Source organism: Triticum urartu, chromosome 3A (genome assembly GCF_056163025.1).
Source record: "Triticum urartu cultivar PI428250 chromosome 3A, HENAU_Tu73, whole genome shotgun sequence".
NCBI lineage: Eukaryota > Viridiplantae > Streptophyta > Magnoliopsida > Poales > Poaceae > Triticum > Triticum urartu.
The window spans coordinates 601,254,073-601,276,486 of NC_141875.1; positions in this window are offsets into that span (position 1 = coordinate 601,254,073).

Sequence of the window (22,414 nt, forward strand, 5' to 3'; positions counted from 1 at the left end):
GATGTGTCGCGTCAACTCGTACAAGATCGAGAAGTTTGATTACTACAAAGCCCTCTCCCTCACGGACTGAGCTTCGGTGGCTTAACCGCACCTGCCTTTGGCTGCATGACAGATGGGCCACCCACTTGTTGGGCCCACCTGTCATACACGCAAAGGCAGGAGCAGTAAGTCAATGAAGTTGCGTCGATCCCTCGCCCATGAGCGTGGTGGCTGGAAGGACTAGGAGAAGCTTTCCTTCTCTACACGCTCTCCCTCCCGCATGCGGTGGCCATGCAGCAGTTCAATCGGTGTCAGATGGCCAGAAACATACTGTAGTACTCCTCCACTATAGTAGTACTCCATCATTGTTCGACTTCCCGAAGAGGTGAAGAGCCAAGCGCAACCCGGACGCTCGTGTGGCAGTTTCATGTGTAGAGTAGTCTAGGATAACGTGTACCGTGCCTGTAAGCTTAAAATCGTTGGGGTCGACTCCATGCTTTTTTTATTAAAATAATCTTCTGGCCCTACCTGTCATCCTGGTGATTGTGGTTTGCACGCTCATCTGGTCAAGACAGGAATATATATTTTAGTTTGTGCTGGGGTAAATGTTAGAGGCTGCAGCAAATGGAGTATTGTACACTACGGGTCTTTCAGTCAAGTTTAGAGGCAGCCATGTGGGGCCACTGCTATGATGTGTCGCATCAACTCGTACAACAAGGAGAAGCTTGATTTTACTACTACACGCCTTCTCCCTCGCCCATGCGCGCGGTGGCTCGCAGACGAGGACAGGCTTTTGCTTATAGTACTACAACAAGCTATCCCTCCTGCTCGCGGTGGACGGACATGCAGCAGTGGATTCGATACTATAGAAGTAGTAGTAGTAACATCATTGTTTGTCTTCCCGAAGAGGCGAAGAGCCAAGCGCAACCCGAACGTGGTAGTTGCGAACCTTGGAGCACACATATAGCCAGGCTCTTGCATGAGAAAAATTTGCTATGTGAGCCCACTATTGTAGTACTTGCTAGTATAGACCTGTGAACCAGAAAGGAGTATGTTCCTTTCTAGAGGTTTCAACATGCAACAGAGTTTGGATTCTCATATAAAGACGCCCCACCACTCCAATCCATCTACTCCTAGTCTCTGCGCAACACTGCTCACTCCAATCCAAGACCAAGTGACCAGAAGCCACAAGCACCTATGGAGGCGATGGACGCGAGCGGCAGTCGGCCATGCCAAATCATAAAAGACGCCGGCCTGCGGCCCTGCACCGTGCAGCGTTTCCAGACGGTGCTAGCAACTACCGGCGTCATAGCCCTCGCCGATGCCGGCTTCGCCTCTCGCATGGACGACATGATGGTCAACTCCATCCGCAAGTTCACCGCCGTCAAGAAGCGCGCGGACGACCTTGCCGTACTGCTCTAGCCCACGCGCCTAGGCTCCTCATTGCCTGCCTCCCTCATCGGCCTCCATGGTGACGAACTCTTTCAAGCCCTGGTGGCCCTGCAGGTGCCGGAGGTTGCGACAAAGTATGTGCACCTCGAGGCCGCGCTCGTCGCGCAGTGCCTCGCCATGCATGAAACCGTCGACTTGCACATCCACATCTATGATGAAATCGTCTACATAGGCCACTACAAGGCCAACGAGGATAGAAAGACGTTGGCCTTCTTCCAGCGGCTGGAATCTTTGGACACCATTGTTCAGAAGCACGCCGACCTGGCCACGAAAGCCGCTGCTACTTAGCCACCGTTCGGTGGGCCGGCACCCTGAGTCGAGGAAGTGGACGTCGTCGATGGATGCATATCTTATTCTTGCCTCCTGTAACCAGCACTGCATCACCTCATGGCCTTAATGTTTTATTAGTATAGTACTCCCTCCGTTCCCAAATATAAGTCTTTCTAGAGATTCCAGCAAGTGACTACATACGGAGCAAAATGAGTGAATCTACACTCTACAAAATATGTCTACATACATCCGTATGTTGTATCCCATTTGAAATATCTAAAAAGGCTTACATTTAGGAACGGAGTGTTTATATGGCATTTTTATTCCAGTCGTAATGTTTTCACTGTGAGGTGGGGCCGCAGTTGAGCAAACCGACCATCGGCAAATCCCCACCCCTCCCACCGGGCGTCGGCTGAGTTTAGAATTAGAAGAGAGAAACGAGGGAGAACAGCTAGCTGTAGCACGGACGTTGTTGTCAGATGGGCCTCGTGTTGATAGAATAGGAGTACTGAGCACTCGTACCTCTTTTTTTGAGGGAAAAAGTAACCGTATGTCTAGTACTACCACTAGTTGGGTGCGTGCGACCTATACCTGTCATCACTTTAGGTCTCCTTTTCGAACCGCGGCTACGCTTCACCGTACATATTTTTTTCACACATTTATCCTCCTATAGCTATATGTACGCCAAGGCTATTTCCACGTGCTCCCTTTCGCCGACATGTGGGACATAGAGCATCTGGGTCATAGTGCATGCACGACTCGGAGCATATGCCGGGGTACTCTACATTTCAGACCTCACGAATTACATGCAAACCCCCCGCAGAAGAATAAATAAATGAATGAATTGCTACATGAAACCAAATTATTTTTGTAGAAACCGGAGCACGTTCATTAAATTTTGGACATAACACGTTTATAAAAAACTACCGGACCTAAACCAGTCTAAGGGCCTCTTTGATTCGCAGGATACTGAAAACACATGAATGGGGAAAGTATGATGGTGATGAAACGAGATGAGAACTATAACTCAGTTAGAGGTTAGAGTTAGATTCTAACCCTGAACTAACTCTAAACCAAAGAGGTGTATGGATGGCAGGGTTAGATTGACAATAAATGTTCTTTCTCAGTCATTTGACTACTTTGGACCCTATTTCCTACCGGATTTGGTGTGCCCGGCTCTTGTGTGGCCTCCTCCCGCTCACAATTGACATAAATGAACCATCTTTACAAATCAAGCATGCAAAACATGATAAATTTTACTTTGTCCATACAAATGAGATATCCCACTTAAACATACAAGTCTGCAATCAAGCTTCACAAAAAACAATACACTCCATGAAACAAAGCATGAGCTAACTCATCACGGAAGTCATTCACGATAGGGACGGAGCCCGGAGCCCCTCATGCACCCAGGAAGGAGCTCGTCATCGTCACTCTGGAGGAAGGCTCTGTAGAGCCCAAGCCCTGGGAACCCCTCCGACGCCGGCGCTTGCGAGTTGAGGTCGACACCGGCATGGGTAGCAGGGCCACTTGCCGATGACTGCGAACCGAATCTTTGGGCCTCTAGAAATAATGCAATCCTGGAACTGAAATACCTAGAAAGGTGAACTGAATCTTTGGGCCTCTAGAAGTAATGCAAGCCTGAAACTGAAATACCTAAAAAGGTGAACTAAATCTTTGTGCCTCTAGAAATAATGCAAGCCTGGAACTAGAATACCTAGAAAGGTGAACTGATTCTTTGGGCCTCTAGAAATAATACAAGCCTGAAACTGAAATACCTAGAAAGGTGAACTGAATCTTTGGGCCTCTAGAAATATTTATTACCTCCTTAAGCAGCATCAAACAATTCCATGCGGGCACCACAAATCTATACCAAGTTTAATCAGGATCTACTTTTCCAAATCAGAATTAGCACTAGAGCGAGCAAGATCAATGATATGGTTGTGAGACAGAGAAGGAACAAACAAACTCACCCCTCTCGCGACCTCCCTGGTAGATGCGCTGCGTCCGCGCACGACAGAGGGAGAAAAACGACCGGTGAAGGGGGGCGGGGTGAGCTTTGAAGGCCAGAGGGAGAGGGCGGCCAGAGGAGGGCGGTGGAGGCCGGAGGGAGAGGGCGGCCGGAGGAGAGAGAGGGCGAGCGGCAGAGCAGCGCTTGGGCGGGCGGCCAGATGGGGAACAGAAAGGAGTCGTGCGAGGGGGGCGGAGGGAGCGATCTGGTGTGGGTAGGGGAGATTTTTTAGTTCTCTTTTAGTGGGCCCGAGGAGAACTAACCCAATTAGAACCTCTCCACCGGGCTAGTTTTTTTAGCTGGGTTAGAGCAAACTAGCTCAAATTAACCCCTCCTGTTTGGATAATTTGAGGCTATTTCAACACAAACTAGCTCTAACTCAGGGATCCAAACAAAGAGGAGTAGTATTTTACATGCTACAGTCTGGACCGTAGCACATTGTTTTTTATGGCCATATCAGCACATTGTTTTCTGCAGCTAGTTCACTGGGCTGCCGTGGTTCGCACTCCTCCGACGTGAGTAGTAGTAGTAGTAGTAGTAGTAGTAGTAGTAGTAGTAGTAGTAGTAGTAGTAGTAGTATATACCACATGATTCTTTGCTCCTTCTTACTACTACGTACTTCGCCGACATGTGGGAGAGCCAGCATCCGGTCGACGTGTCATGCACCAGATTAGAGTGCGGAATGGAAGGGGGGCATCACCCCGGTCGTACCGCCAGTAATTCATGACTATAGTGAGTAGTCATATCACAAGTCTTTCTAGCATTAAAGCGTCGTCAAATCGCATAGCCCGACCTTTCCAGTAGTAAGTAAGTTGAATCTGCTACTCCCTCACCCTCCTCGCCTCTCTGTCAAACCACCTACGCGAAAACTGCCGCATGTACTACCCGGGAAAAGCCCGACCCTCAACTTTTAACTACACGAAAATAGTTCAAGCTTGTTCGCTCTATATAAATACTAGTACTGTATGTTTATTCACTCGTGGGGTTGTTCAATGAATGGAGGGCCGGGGAGCACAAGTGAACAATACTACTACTAGTAGTAGTAAGTAGGAGTCGTACAATTAGTCACCTTAAATAGAGAGTTTCTTTTTGAAACTCATATTCTGAGCTCGACCTCAGATGTCCCCTTTATCTCAGCCGTTGTGTAGCGCTAAGATTCGGACCACTGCCAGTATTTTACTCTGTATTTGGAGGAGTATGATGGGATTTTTTGCAGGTTGTGGCCCACTCAACAACCGCATTAAATGCAACGGCCGTCATTGTCACAGCCACGGCTCAGATGGAGAGTTGCCTCGTGGGCCACGACTCAGTCGTCAGCCACCAAATGGACGTCACCCCACCGCACCCATTAATTCAGCTCCTCCCGCATCCTTCCACTGCAAGATTCCTCTGTTGCCACTGCTCGCCATCATGGCCATGAGTCAGCAGAAATGATAGCAGTTGGATCGTGCTCGCCAGTCCCCTCCACTCCACCTGCTTCTGGTTCCATAGCAGCCTCCAGATCAACATGAAGCTTATCATCGATGGAGACAGCAGCCACAAGCGAGTGGCCGTGAACTAATGAGCTCTGTTGAGAAACAAAAAGGTAGGAAAATGTTCTAGCTCCCAGTTTTCTTCAAGGAAAAATAGTTGATGCAAAACAATTCAAAAACTTGAGCCACGCACCTCAGCGCCGCAGCCGATGCCTGCACCCAGTGTGACCCCTATCAAAACAGAGTCTTATGGAACACCAATGGATCACTCCATCTCCTAGTATGCCTGAGATCTGTGTGCTCAAACCTTACCCCTGAGATTAGTTCAAAACTAGGTTGAAGCTAGCTCCATCTCTCTCCTTGGGCGTACGAGTTGCCACTGCTACATCTAATTACATGACGTCAATACCAAAGCATTTTTACCTACATGCAAAAAAATTATAAACAATAATGGCACCACCACCACAAAGAAGCTCTTCTGATCAATCAACAAATTTTAAGGCGACGATATATATAAGTAGCGACAGCATGCAGGGCTGAACAGAAAACAGTCTAAAGCTCATGGAAGGCAACATGCAAGTATGAAACAGAGGACATCGAAGTGTGAAATCCCCCTCCCCACCAAAGGTTAACAGCACTGATGTATCATAGCTATGAATGAACCTGAAAACAGACATAACGTAAAAGAGTTGAATCCCTTAGTTCAGATCCTAACTGACAACATCAGCGAGAATGTTACATAGTACAGACCCTAACAAACAAGTTACTTTGCTTAACTTCCATTCCTATTTGGCTTCTACATTCCTCCTGGCATCCTAAGTTCCATTGCCTTAGTGTAGTTGCTTCGTCGATCGCCCTCGACACCATAGTTTTTGCATCTACTAGGCTTCTCAGGCTGCTTTGGATGTTGCCATGGTCTGGACAAGATGTTCTCTTGTGTGCTTGCCTACGGCATATGGTGCAAAATTTGGTCCTCTTGCTAAGTCCTTCATATGGAGATTTTTCCCTACTCGCCGATGGCTGACCCATCTCCTTCATTTTCGGTGGTGACAGAAGCCCGTCCAAGCAGTTGCTTGTCCTTGACATCAAGACAGTCTCTCCAAAATCAGCCATAGCTTGCTGCCCACTGTGGTTCTGTTCTCTTACTACTAATAGTGGGTTTGATTGGTTCACCACAGCTCCCTTGTCTGCAAGCCTATCCTCCAGACCAAGACCATCTCTAATTTCTGCGTACGACAACATTACTAACAAATTCGACTTGAAGAGGTCCATCAACCGATTGTACACTTCCACACTGGTGTCACCAAGCCTGACCAGCTCCATCGCATGCATGTACATGGTGAAGTGCATGTACACGTACGGGTTGTTCTGCATACCATCTTTCTGATATTGTGCTAAGTGTGCAACAGTATGTCCCGAGCATCCTTCATCCACCTCTTCACGATGCTTCGCTGGTATTTCTTTGGCCCAAATGAAATCTAGCACATGTGACAGAAAAGCCACAACTCAGCACTGAATCAGGAAATCCATCATTCAACCATAAATGAATCAAAATGAACAACCGGCAATCAATAAGCACAAACTTTCAACACATGGCTGCAAAGTAGGCCCATGTGTGCATATTGTCTGCACTCACAGTCGAATTCATTTCCTCCGTCAAGCATAGTTACCTTGTATGGTACTCTACACCGCTTCTCCCTCTTTTTTGCTTCGCTATGGATTGCAACATATGTCTTGTGTTTCTCGATCTCTTCCACCTGATAAGCTTCACATTCGTACAATATATGACCATACTGCTCAAACATGGCCCTTGTATATATCTTGCTAGCATGCCTCTCCGCTGCCAGGTTTTCTCTCATGAGTAGCCTTCCCTGTATTTCTCATCAGCCAACATCGCTCTAAAGTAAACTTTTATATGCAACGAGTGGCACAAATATACAAAATAGATTTTCAAGATAACACTTACAATTTGTGTTCTTTTTGTTGGGGGTCGTAGCAGAAATTTAAAATTTTCTACGCATCACCAAGATCAATCTATGGAGTAATATAGCAACGAGGGGAAGGGGAGTGCATCTACATACCCTTCTAGATCGCTAAGCGGAAGCATTGCAAGAACGCGGATGAAGGAGTCGTACTCGCAGCGATTCAGATCGCGGTTGATTCCGATCTAAGCGCCGAACAACAGCACCTCCGCGTTCAACACATGTGCAGCCCGGTGACGTCTCCCACGCCTTGATCCAGCAAGGGGAGAAGGAGAGGTTGGGGAAGACTCCATCCAGCAGCAGCACGACGGCGTGGTGGTGAAGGAGGAGCGTGGCAATCCTGCAGGGCTTCGCCAAGCACGCCGGGAGAGGAGGACTTGGGAGAGGGGGAGGGCTGCACCAGAACTTGGGTGCGGCTGCCCTTCCACCCCCCACTTATATATAGGGGCAAGGGAGAGGGGGGGCCGGCCCCCTCAGATCTAATCTGAGGAGGGGGCGGCGGCCAGGGGGGTTGCCTTGCCCCCCAAGGCAAGGGGGGCACCCCCCTTTTAGGGTTCCCCCAAACCCTAGGCGCATGGGCCCTAGGGGGGAGGCACCCAGCCCACTAAGGGGCTGGTCCCTCTCCACACACGGAGCATCGGGCCCTCCGGGGCAGGTGGACCCTCCCGGTGGACCCCCGAAACCCCTTCGGTGGTCCCGGTACAATACCGGTAACCCCCCGAATTATTCCGATGACCGTATGATGACTTCCCATATATAAATCTTTACCTCCGGACCATTCCGGAACTCCTCGTGACGTCCGGGGTCTCATCCGGGACTCTGAATAACATTCGGTAACCGCGTACATCTATTCCCTATAACCCTAGCATCATCGAACCTTAAGTGTGTAGACCCTACGGGCTCGGGAGTCATGCAGACATGGCCGAGACAACTCTCCGGTTAATAACCAACAGCGGGATCTGGATACCCATGTTGGATCCCACATGCTCCATGATGATCTCATCGGATGAACCACGATGTCAAGGATTCAATCAATCCCGTATATAATTCCCTTTGTCTATCGGTACGATACTTGCCCGAGATTCGATCGTCGGTATCCCGATACCTTGTTCAATCTCGTTACCGGCAAGTCTCTTTACTCGTTCCATAACACATCATCCCATTATCAACTCCTTGGTCACATTGTGCACATTATGATGATGTCCTACCGAGTGGGCCCAGAGATACCTCTTCGTTACACGGAGTGACAAATCCCAGTATCGATTCGTGCCAACCCAACAGACACTTTCGGAGATACCCGTAGTGCACCTTTATAGCCAGCCAGTTACGTTGTGACGTTTGGCACACCCAAAGCACTCCTACGGTATCCAGGAGTTGCACAATCTCATGGTCTAAGGAAATGATACTTGACATTAGAAAAGCTTTAGCATACGAACTACACGATCTTGTGTTAGGCTTAGGATTGGGTCGTGTCCATCACATCATTCTCCTAATGATGTGATCCCGTTATCAACGACATCCAATGTCCATGGTCAGGAAACCGTAACCATCTATTGATCAACGAGCTAGTCAACTAGAGGCTTACTAGGGACATGGTGTTGTCTATGTATCCACACATGTATCTGAGTTTCCTATCAATACAATTCTAGCATGGATAATAAACGATTATCATGAACTTATTGCCTCTAGGGCATATTTCCAACAGTCTCCCACTTGCACTAGAGTCAATAATCTAGTTCACATTGCCATGTGATTAACACTCACAGGTCACATCGCCATGTGACCAACATCCAAAGAGTTTACTAGACTCAATAATCTAGTTCACACCACTATGTGATTAACACTCAATGAGTTCTGGGTTTGATCATGTTATGCTTGTGAGAGAGGTTGTAGTCAACGGGTCTGCAATATTCAGATCCCTATGTATTTCACAAAACTTTATGTCATATCGTAGATGCTGCTACCACGTTCCACTTGGAGCTATTCCAAATTGTTGCTCCATTCTACGTATTCGGTATCTCTACTCAGAGCTATCCGGATAGGTGTTAAGCTTGCATCGACGTAACTCTTTACGTCGAACTCTTTATCACCTCCATAACCGAGAAACATTTCCTTATTCCTCTAAGGATAATTTTGACCGCTATCTGGTGATCTATTCCTAGATCACCTTTGTACCCTCTTGCCAGACATGTGGCAAGGCACACATCTGGTGCGGTACTCAGCATGGCATACCGTATAGAGCCTATGACAAAAGCATAGGGGACGACCTTCGTCCTTCCTCTTTCTTCTGCCGTGGTCAGTCTTTGAGTCTTACTCAACTTCACACCTTATAACTCAGGTAAGAATCCCTTCATTGACTGATCTATTTTGAACTCCTTCAAAATCATGTCAAGGTGTGCGTTCTTTGAAAGTATCATCAGGCGTCTTGATCTATCTCTATAGATCTTGATGCCCAATATGTAAGCAGCTTTATCCAGGTCTTCCTTTGAAAATCACTCTTCAAACAACCGTTTATGCTTTCCAGAAATTCTACATTATTTTGGATCAACAATATGTCATCCACATATACTTATCAGAAATGTTGTAGTGCTCCCACTCACTTTCTTGTAAATACAAGTTTCTAGCAAACATTGTATAAACCTAAAAGCTTTGATCACTCCATCAAAGCATACATTCTGACTCCGAGATGCTTGCTCTAGTCCATAGAAGGATTGCTGGAGCCAGCATACCTTTTAGCATCCTTTGGATCGACAAAACTTTGATTGTATCACATACAACTCTTTCTTACAAAAACTGGTAAGAAAACTTGTTTTTGACATCCATCTGTCAGATTTCATAATCAAAAAATACAGCTAATGCTAACATGATTCCGACGGACTTAAGCATCGCTACAGGTGAGAAATTCTCATCGTAGTCAACTCCTTGAACTTGTGAAAAGACTCTTTCCCACAAGTCGAGCTTTATAGACGGTAACATTACCGCCCACGTCCGTCTTCTTCTTAAAGATCCATTTATCTCAATGGCTTGCCGATCATCGGGCAAGTCCACCAAAGTCCATACTTTGTTCTGATACATGGATCCTATCTCGGATTTCATGGCTTCTAACCATTTGTCAGAATACGGGCCCACCATCGCTTCTCCATAGCTCGTAGGTTCATTGTTGTCTAACAACATGATATTTAAGACAGGATCACCGTACCACTCAGGAGTAGTACATATCCTTGTCGACCTACGAGGTTCGATAGCAACTTGATCTGAAGCTTCATGATCACTATCATTAACTTCCTCTTCAACCGACATAGGCGCCACAGAAACATCTTTCTGTGTTGCACCACTTTCTGGTTGAAGTAGAGGTTCAACAACCTCATCAAGTTCTATCTTCCTCCCACTCAATTCTTTCAAGAGAAACTCCTTCTCGAGAAAGGACCCGTTCTTAGCGACAAACAATTTGCCCTCGGATCTGAGATAGAAGGTATACCCAACTGTCACCTTTGGGTATCCTATGAAGATGTGTTTGTCCGCTTTTGGGTTCGAGCTTCTCCGGCTGAAGCCTTAAGCATCGCAGCCCCAAACATTAAGAAACGACAACTTTGGTTTCTTGCCAAACCAATGTTTATACGACGTCGTATCAATGGACTTATATGGTGTCCCATCTAAAGTGAATGCTGCTGTCTCTAATGCATAACCTCAAAATAATAGCGGTAGATCGGTAAGAGACATCATAGATCGCACCATATCTCATAAGGTTCGATTATGACGTCCGGACACACCATTACCCTGTGGTGTTCCAGGTGGCTTCAACTGTGAAACAATTCCACAATGTCTTAAGTGATTGCCAAACTCATAACTCAGAAATTCTCATCGATCAGATCGTAGGAATTTGATCTTCTTGTTATGATGGTTCTTAACTTCACTCTGAAATCGCTTGAACTTTTCAAATGTTTCAGACTTGTGCTTCATTAAGTAAATATACCTATATCTACTCAAATCGTCAGTGAAGATGAGAAAATAGTGATATCCACCGCATGCTTCAATTCTCATTGGATCACACGCATCAGCATGTATGATTTCCAACAAGTCACTTGCCCGTTTCATTGTACCTGAAAACGGGGTCTTAGTCATCCTGCCCATGAGGCATGGCTCGCATGTGTCAAGCGATTCAAAATCAAGTGACTCCAAACATCCATCGACACGGAGTTTCTTCATGCATCTTACGCCAATATGACCTAAGCGGCAGTGCCACAAGAAAGTGGTACTATCTACATTTTTGGCGTGAACATGTGTATTACCACGACCGAGATTCACTGAACCATTCACATAGGGTGCATGACCATGAAAGGTATTATTCATGTAAATAGAATAACCATTATTCGCTAACTTAAATGAATAACCGTATTGCAATGGACATGATCTAATCATATTCATGCTCAACGTAGACACCTGATAACATTTATCTAGGTTCAATACTAATCCTGAAGGCAGATGGTGCGTGCGATGGTGATCTCATCAACTTTGGAAACACTTCCAACACACATCGTCACCTCGCCCTTAGCCAGTCTCCGTTTAGTCCGTAGCTTTTGCTTCAAGTCACCAATAATAGCAACTGAACCGGTATCCAATACCCAGGTGCTACCAGGAGTACTAGTGAGGTACACATTAATAACACGTATATACTTTGTTGAAGTTGCCAGCCTTCTTATCTACCATGCATTTGGGTTATTCCGCTACCAGTGACCGTTCCCCTTACAATAGAAGCACTTAGTCTCGGGTTTGGGTTCAACCTTGGGATCCTTCACTGGAGCGGCAACTGGTTTGCCATCCATGAAGTTTCCCTTCTAGCCCTTGTCATTCTTGAAACCAGTGGTCTTGTTAAACCATCAACACTTCATGCTCCTTCTTGATTTCTACCTTTTGCGCTCTTAAGCACCGCGAACAGCTCCGGGATCAACTCCATCCCTTGCATGTCATAGTTCATCACGAAGATCTAGTAGCTTAGTGATAGTGGCTAGAGAACTCTATCAATCACTATCTTATCTGGAAGTTTAACTCCCACTTGATTTAAGTGATTGTAGCACCCAGACATTCTGAGCACATGCTCACTAGCTGAGCTATTCTCCTCCATCTTGTTGGCAAAAGAACTTGTCAGGGGTCTCATACCTCTCAACACGGGCATGAGCCTGAAATCCCAATTTCAGCTCTTGGAACATCTCATATGTCTTATGGCGTTCAAAACGTCATTGGAATCCCGATTCTAAGCCGTAAAGTATGGTGCACTAAACTATCAAGTAGTCATCAGGATGTGTCTGTCAGGTGTTCACAACATCCACAGACGATGTTGTAGGGGTTTGCACATCGAGCGGTGCATCAAAGACGTAAGCCTTCTGTGTAGCAGTGAGGACACTCCTCGGACTACGGACCCAGTCCACATCATTGCTTACAATATCTTTCAACTTAATCTTTCTCTAGGAACGTATTGAAACAGGGAGCTACAACGTGAGCTATTTATCTACAACATATTTGCAAAGACAATTTAGACTATGTTCATGATAATCAAGTTCATCTAATCAAATTATTTAATGAACTCCCACTCAGATAGACATCCCTGTAGTCATCTAAGTGATACATGATCCGTGTCAACTAGGCCATGTCCGATCATCACGTGAGAAGGACTAGTCATCATCGGTGAACATCTTCATGTTGATCATATCTTCTATACGACTCATGTTCGACCTTTCGGTCTTCCGTGTTCTGAGGCCATGTCTATACATGCTAGGCTCGTCAAGTTAACCTAAGTGTATTGCGTGTGTAAATCTGGCTTACACCCGTTGTATTCGAACGTTAGAATCTATCACACCCGATCATCACGTGGTGCTTCGAAACAACGAACCTTTGCAACGGTGCACAATTAGGGGGAACACTTTCTTGAAATTATTGTGAGGGATCATCTTATTTAAGCTACCATCGTTCTAAGCAAATAAGATGTAAAACATGGTAAACATCACATGCAATCAAATAGTGACATGATATGGCCAATATCATTTTGCTCCTTTTTGATCTCCATCTTCGGGGCGCCATGATCATCATCGTCACCGACATGACACCATGATCTCCATCATCGTGTCTTCATGAAGTCATCTCGTCAACTATTACTTCTACTACTATGGCTAACGGTTTAGCAATAAAGTAATGTAATTACATGACGTTTAAGTTGACACGCATGTCATAAATAAATTAAGACAACTCCTATGGCTCCTGCCGGTTGTCATACTCATCGACATGCAAGTCGTGATTCCTATTACAAGAACATGATCAATCTCATACATCACATATATCATTCATCACATCCTTTTGGCCATATCACATCACAAGGCATATGCTGCAAAAACAAGTTAGACATCCTCTAATTGTTGTTGCAAATTTTTATGTGGCTGCTATAGGTTTCTAGCAAGAACGTTTCTTACCTACGCCAAAACCACAACGTGATATGCAAATTTCTATTTACCCTTCATAAGGACCCTTTTCATCGAATCCGATCCGACTAAAGTGGGAGAGATAGAGACCCGCTAGCCACCTTATGCAACTAGTGCATGTCAGTCGGCGGAACCTGTCTCACGTAAGAGTACGTGTAAGGTCGGTCCGGGCCGCTTCATCCCACGATGCCGCCGAATCAAGATAAGACTAGTAACGACAAGTAAATTGACAAAATCGACGCCCACAACAACTTGTGTTCTACTCATGCATAGAAACTACGCATAGACCTAGCTCTCATACCACTATTGGGGATCGTAGCAGAAATTTAAAATTTTCTACGCATCACCAAGATCAATCTATGGAGTAATCTAGCAACAAGGGGAAGGGGAGTGCATCTACATACCCTTGTAGATCGCTAAGCGGAAGCGTTGCAAGAACGCAGATGAAGGAGTTGTACTCGCAGCGATTCAGATCACGGTTGATTCCGATCTAAGCGCCGAACAACGGCACCTCCGCGTTCAACACACGTGTAGCCCGGTGACGTCTCCCACGCCTTGATCCAGCAAGGGGATAAGGAGAGGTTGGGGAAGACTCCATCCAGCAACAGCACAACGGCGTGGTGGTGAAGGAGGAGCGTGGCAATCCTGCAGGGCTTCGCCAAGCACTGCGGGAGAGGAGGAGGACTTGGGAGAGGGGGAGGGCTGTGCCAGAACTTGGGTGCGGCTACCCTCCCACCCCCCACATATATATAGGGGCAAGGGAGAGGGGGCCCGGCCCCCTCAGATCTAATCTGAGGAGGGGGCGACGGCCAGGGGGGTTGCCTTGCCCCCCAAGGCAAGGGGGGCGCCCCCCTTTTAGGGTTCCCCCAAACCCTAGGTGCATGGGCCCTAGGGGGGAGGGGCCCAGCCCACTAAGGGGCTGGTCCCTCTCCACACACAGCCCATAGGGCCCTCCAGGGCAGGTGGACCCTCCCGGTGGACCCCCGGAACCCCTTCGGTGGTCCCGGTACAATACCGGTAACCCCCCAAATTATTCCGGTGACCGTATGATGACTTCCCATATATAAATCTTTACCTCCGGACCATTCTGGAACTCCTCATGACGTCCGGGATCTCATCCGGGACTCTGAATAACATTCGGTAACCACGCACATCTATTCCCTATAACCCTAGCGTCATCGAACCTTAAGTGTGTAGACCCTACGGGCTCGGGAGTCATGCAGACATGGCCGAGACAACTCTCCGGTCAATAACCAACAACGGGATCTGGATACCCATGTTGGCTCCCACATGCTCCACGATGATCTCATCGGATGAACCACGATGCCAAGGATTCAATCAATCCCATATACAATTCCCTTTGTCTATCGGTATGATAATTGCCCGAGATTCGATCGTCGGTATCCCGATACCTTGTTCAATCTCGTTACCGGCAAGTCTCTTTACTCGTTCCGTAACACATCATCCCGTGATCAACTCCTTGGTCACATTGTGCACATTATGATGAAGTCCTACCGAGTGGGCCTAGAGATACCTCTCCGTTACACGGAGTGACAAATCCCAGTCTCGATTCGTCCCAACCCAACAGACACTTTAGGAGATACCCGTAGTGCACCTTTGTAGCCACCCAGTTACGTTGTGACGTTTGGCACACCCAAAGCACTCCTACGGTATTCGGGAGTTGCACAATCTCATGGTCAAAGGAAATGATACTTGACATTAGAAAAGCTTTAGCATACGAACTACACGATCTTGTGCTAGGCTTAGGATTGGGTCTTGTCCATCACATCATTCTCCTAATGATGTGATCCCGTTATCAACGACATCCAATGTCCATGGTCAGGAAACCGTAACCATCTATTGATCAACGAGCTAGTCAACTAGAGGCTTACTAGGGACATGGTGTTGTCTATGTATCCACACATGTATCTGAGTTTCCTATCAATACAATTCTAGCATGGATAATAAATGATTATCATGAACAAGGAAATATAATAATAAGCAATTTATTATTGCCTCTAGGGCATATTTCCAACACTTTTCTCTTCATAATTCTCCGCTGATTCATGATCTGTCGAATGTTATGACATCCCCAAAGAAGGAGTACTGCAGCCTGCTGCGCCCACTTGGCCACATCAGATTCTTGATCCTACCATCACTGTACGCTTGGACCCTGTATGTGAAGTGTGGATCTTTAGCTCAATCTCCACAAACACGTCCATCGTCTTCTTTACATCATCATCCACTTGGTCATTGTTTATCTTGCCACACAGATTACCCAAAGACCTCTTTGTGAATGGAACGTTTTCCCTCGACCCAGAGAAGCCTCCTATGATACTGTACTCCTTAGGGAGGTTGACATTTTTCTGCCTTAACTGCTTCACAAGATCCCTGGTGTAAACATCTATGTGCTTGTGTGATGGCCAGTGGGTTATCTCACCAAAGTTAGGGGAAAGAGACTAGTTGTGCGTATCTCTATGCTCCGCAATATACCAACCATTGTCTTCTCTGCTCGCAGAAGCCTTATAAGAGCAGGACATTCGCATCGGCAAGACCTTGTTTTCTCAACACCAGCTTTCCCCTGCAAAAAATTTACCAAATTTCGTCGGTTAGTAATTCTTGACAACCTTATCAACTCAATTGATTCATTGAAGTAGTACCTAGAAGCAAAAACTCGTACTCACAGTGCACCCACAAACTATTTCCTGCATGCATTTTGTCCTCTCCATGTTCAGCTAGCTCTTATCGTATCGAATGCCAAAAGGCCTCCTCCCATGAGTACAAATTCTAGAAGTCATATGCCTCACCCACCGAGTCAAATGTAGAGCCAATAACTAATGTAATCACATTATCAGCTGGGTTCCCAACAAAGCTCCCGACAGCCTTCTCAAATGCATTGACGCGGGTTTGGGCAAGGTGCTCTGCTAGGTGCTGCAGCTCCAATCGTCAACCTTGCCAAAGCAGGCAACTATGAAATTAGTTTCCAAGGTTTCAACCATCATATCATGCTAACTAAGTGCATCTTATGCCCTAGTTCTTCTAATCCAGCGGTCAATTTTTTTAAACTCACCCTAAATTTTTTAATTCCTGCAGAAATATGATTTTCTTTCCTATTCTGTCATAATACATACACTAATTGAGCAAAACAATGACTCATTTTATCCTGCTCCAAATTGAATGCATGACCAAATACATCACTAACCTTTTGTTCCACCCAGGGGCTCGGGGATTCATCTTTCCAGTTGACAGCTCTGAAGCCGGGGGAGAGCTCTCCCTCCTTTCCGCCGCCACGTCAGCGACCGCTAAGATCTGGGTGCTCGCGCTGCCATCCGCTGGTGCCAGCTCCCCCGCACCCTGTTCCGCCACAGTCCATCTCTCATCGTTGGTGCCTGCTCCACCACACCCTGCTCCGGCAGTTGCTGCTCCGGCACAGGAGGTGGCACCATACTGTCGCCTACCTCCTCCAGGAAAGTGGATCTGTTCGCTGAGGAACCAAATCCATCTCAACCACTAAATCCAGATCACTAATCCAGGGACTAAACCACGTGAAAAAGAAGGATTTACATACTCGCGTATGGACTACATCAAGAACTCCAAGGCCGGTCGCCACTTGCTGGCCTTCTCTGATGGCCTGGCTTATTAGGGATGATAGACTACTCATATCAATAAGGAATTCCTTCTTTTCTGGGAGCCCATTCGGACAGAACTCCAAAGTTAAGCGTGCTCAGCTTGGAGTAGTGTCAGGATGGGTGACCGACTGGGAAGTTGCTCCCGGGTGCGCATGAGTGAGGACAAAGTGCACAGAAAAGACTAGTATTGATCTGTGGGGCCAGTCTAGATCCCGCCAGGAGTAACGATCACCGGCGGGTGTGTCCAGGGCGTTACAAGTTGGTATCAGAGCCGACCCTCGCGGTTACACGAATGGTTGCGGACAGGTGCGCAGTCATGTTGTTCATGACGTTTGTGACCCATCGTGGCACACGGCATGGCACATGTACTAGACTGGAAGCACAGACGTATGTGCCAAGAGGGAACGTTCCTGTGGCCCAACGAGGACGTCGGTTCCTCTAAGTGGGACAGAACTACAAAGTTAAGTGTGCTCAGCTTGGAGTAGTTTCAGGATGGGTGACCGACCGGCAATTTGCTCCCGGGTGCGCATGAGTGAGGACAAAGTGCGCAGAAAAGACTAGTATTGATCTGTGGGGCCAGTCTAGATCCCACCAGGAGTAACGACCAATGGCGGGTGTGTCCGGGGCATTACATGCACTTTGCCATGCCATGCATATTTAAACCGGACATGCATCATACTTGATTGTGCATCATGCCATGTTTATGTGATGGTTGTTTACTATGTTGCTTGCTTCTTTCCGGGTTGCTTCTCTCGTTAGCTTCGGTTTCGTTCCGGAGTTGTGAGGATCCGTTTGACTCCGTCCGTTTGTCTTCTTCATGGACTCGTTCTTCTTCCTTATGGGATTTCAGGCAAGATGGCCATACCCTCGAAATCACTTCTATCTTTGCTTGCTAGTTGTTCGTTTTATCGCTATATCGCGCTACCTACCACTTGTTATATCATGCCTCACATATTGCCATGTCAAGCCTCTAACCCACCTTCCTAGCAAACCGTTGTTTGGCTATGTTATCGCTTTTGCTCAGCCCCTCTTATAGCGTTGCTAGTTGCAGGTGAAGCTGAAGTTTGTTCCATGTTGGAACATGGATATGTTCGGATATCACAATATCACTTATTTAATTAATGCATCTATATACTTGGTAAAGGGTGGAAGGCTCGGCCTTATGCCTGGTGTTTTGTTCCACTCTTGCCGCCTTAGTTTCCTTCATACCGGTGTTATGTTCCTTGATTTTGCGTTCCTTACGCGGTTGGGTGTTATGGGAACCCCTTGACAGTTCGCTTTGAATAAAACTCCTCTAGCAAGGCCCAACCTTGGTTTTAACATTTGCCACCTAAGCCTTTTTCCCTTGGGTTCTGCAGACTCAAGGGTCATCTTTATTTTAACCACCGGGCCAGTGCTCCTATGAGTGGTTGTCCAAACTAGGCGATGTCCGTCGCCCCCTGGGCAACCAGGCTCTATGCCAACCCGACGTCTTGCCCATCCGGTGTGCCCTGAGAACGAGATATGTGCAGCTCCTATCAGGATTTGTCGGCACATTCGGGCGGCCTTGCTGGTCTTGTTTTACCATTGTCGAAATGTCTTGTAACCGGCATTCCGAGACTGATCGGGTGTTCCCGAGAGAAGGAATATCCTTCGTTGACCGTGAGAGCTTGTGATGGGTTAAGTTGGGACACCCCTGCAGGGTTTGAACTTTCGAAAGTTGTGCCCGCGGTTATGGGCAGATGGGAATTTGTTAATGTCTGGTTGTAGAGAACTTGACACTTGACTTAATTAAAATGCATCAACCGCGTGTGTAGCCGTGATGGTCTCTTTTCGGCGGAGTCTGAGAAGTGAACACGGTTCTTGTGTTATGGTTTTGCATAAGTAGTTTCAGGATCACTTCTTGATCACTTCTAGTTTCACGACCGTTGTGTTGCTTCTCTTCCCGCTCTTATTTGCGTATGTTAGCCACCATATATGATTAGTCTTGCTGCAGCTCCACCTCATTACCCTATCCTACCCTTAAGCTTAAATAGTCTTGATCTCGCGGGTGTGAGATTACTGAGTCCTCATGGCTCACAGATACTTCCAAATAGTTACAGGTGTCGAGGATATGAGTGCAGGTGACGCAACCCAGCTCAAGTGGGAGCTCGATTAAGATCTTGTTCGTTGTTTTGTTTCGTTTCCTGTTGATCAGTAGTGGAGCCCAGTTGGGACAATCGGGGATCTAGCATTTGGGGTTGTCTTTCTTTTATTTTGGTTCCATAGTCGGACCTTGATTGTACTCTGGATGATGTATGTTTAACTTATATTTGTGTGAAGTGGCGATTGTAAGCCAACTCTTTATCCCTTTCTTATTCAGTACATGGGATTGTGTGAAGATTACCCCTCTTGCGACAAACCTACCATGCGACTATGCCTCTAAGTCGTGCCCCGACACGTGGGAGATATAGCCGCATTGTGGGTGTTACAAGTTGGTAATCAGAGCCTTCTCCGACTTAGGAGCCCCCTGCTTGATCGAATCACTGATGTTGTTGAGTCTAGAACAAAATGTTTTGAGTCTTAGGATTATATATATATATCAGACAGTAGGATTCTTTTTACTCCTCAGTCCCTTCGTCGCTCTGGTGAGGCCTCCTAACATAGAAGTTTTGACTCTTCTCTCCTCAAATTTCACGAAAAAAATTATGATCACGGGGTATCTTGGAATCGTTCCGATGGTTTTGTGACGAGAACATTGTTCTTGGTGCCTCCTGACATTTAGGGGTTGTGGCAGTGTCCCGGGGAGTTGAGCTCCAAGGTGTTTTTGTCACAATTTTATCGTTGCAGTTCTGGAATACCTGAGCGCGCCGACATCGAAAATCTCTTTTATGAAGTTGTTGGTGAGATAACCTCGACGCCACCCAGTACTGGGCGGGAGTTCGGGAGTACTGCCATAACTCGTATAATGGATGCTTTTCGAAGGTTGAGGTACACGATTTCCGAAGGTTTCTTGGTTATGTGTTGAAGAATGGATACAGCTGGATGTAGGAATTGTTAGTTTGGGTGAGATATTATGCTTCCCTGTATCCCCAACACCTGATTGCATAACCAGAAAGTTTCGGGAGTTTTATAGGTGGGAATTCAAGTATCACATAGGATATCCTTCCAACAAACACATGATACGATGGGGTCTCTCATATTTGTCGGGTGGTAGGTGCGACATATGCCAACGGGTGGCTTATCATTGTGGGAGCCAGTAAGACGTTGCCGGTGCCTGGAAGCGGGATGAGGCGAAGACATGCACGCCGGCGAATCTTACCCAGCTTCGGGGCTCTCCGAGGAGATAACACCCCTACTGCTGCTCTGCGGGGTCTCCGCATGATCACTAGATGAACGAGTGGCTACAAGATGCTCCTTGAGCTGTTTTGCGAGAGGAAGAAGAAGGGCACGGCTTGCTCTCCTCTCCTCTCTATGTGGTGTCTAAAACTAGCTCTGATCAACCCTTTGCATGGGTGCCCCGGGGGGTTTATATAGGCTCACCCCCCGGGGGTACAATGGTAATCCGGCTGGGCATGGGCCCCAGCCGTCTGTGTCTACGCTCACCGGCTTCTGCGCCGGCTGCTGGGGCCCTCCGGCTGGTGGGTCCTGCCGGCTGCGGCTCCTTGGTCGACAGGCAGACCCCACTGTCCAGGGCCTTGTCAGTGGCTGGTTACTGTTGCCTCAACCTGGTGACGAGGGCTTCGCCGAGGTGGGCGTGGCTACAGTGCCGCCGCCCAGCGGGCGATCGCTGTAGCCTCACCGCGTCTTGTCTCCTTAATGGGGCGTCTCCTTCGAGGGAGGAGGCAAGCCGGCCGTGGGGAGCCAGCCCCGTCTCGGGCCGACTGGGGGAGGCCTGGCCGCCTTCGGGTGTCTCTCTGCCTGAAGGGGCCCACCACCCATGGGCCGCGCTGGCAGCCCGTCGTGGGTGACATCAGGGTCAACATGGCAACAGTGCCGCGCCGTACGGGTCATGGCCACCCCGTACGGTGCACTGTGCCAGGCGTGCTCCGGGATTCGGGGGTGGCAGGCTTTACTGTAGCCACGCCCCGTCACATCGCCGTCATGTGGATGTAGACTTCGAGGGTACGATCTTGACCACTTTGTGGGAGCCGGCCTCTTGGAGTCGGCCTTCTCGTGGCCGGCTTCTTGGATCCGGCCCTCCCGCGGCTTTCTTCATGAGGGCTAAAGCCAGGCCGCCTTCCGATAGTCGGCCTGGGAGACAGCCGGCAAGGGGAAGGCGGCCCCACGTCTTGGATTCTTGAGGGCCGGATCAACTCATAATTTTTTCAGAAGGGCCAGGGGGAGCCGGCTAGGCTACCCATGGTCATTTACTCCGACAGTAGTCCCCGAAGCTGATCGAGCTTCGAGGCTGGCAAAGGGATGAGAAGCTTGGTCAGCTTCCTATCCTGAGGAGCCGGCTTTGCTTATGCGCGCCGTCTTCGGAAAGCTCCGTTTCTTGTAGGCAGGAACGTGGGTTGGCTTGCGAGCTGACCGCGCGCCATCCCGCGGGCCACGTGGCAAGGAAAACCTGCCAATGCACACGCACGATGGGACGCCACCGCAGGCTCGGGCCCGCCACTCCTAGGCCTCGGCCCGAGCGCGGATCTCCTGCGGCCCACAACGGACCGCTCGCCTTCTCGTGGCGGTTTTATTACGCCATCAAGGCACAATAATCGTGGGACGTGGGGGAGTGGGCGCAGTTGATCCCACGTTCCCCCACACCATGCCTCCTCGGCTCCGCCACGCGGGTCTATAAATAGGGGGAGGAGGGGGAGCGGCAGAGGCTCGCATGCTCTCCCTCGCTCTGCCCCTTCTCGCCTTCCTTCTTCTTCTTCGCCGCCGCAGCGACCCATTGCCGCGCCGCGCCGCCGTCGGACCTCTCGGTTCCTTTGGTCCCGCCGTAGCGGGGTCGTGTGCGTCTCCGCCGTCGCATCGTCTTGTTCCTCGCCGCGTCGTTCCCATGGCGTTGTCGAGCTCGTGGGATGGCTCCAACGTCCATGAGGACCACGTTGAGTTGCTCCGCCGGACGCGGCGTTTGCCAGGCGAGAACTACGTGCGGGTTCGTCAGGCGCCGGTGAGGGAGATTTCGCCGACACCGTAGGTGGGCGAGCGGGTAATCTTCCGCTCGCACTGCCTGCGCGGCTTCGGC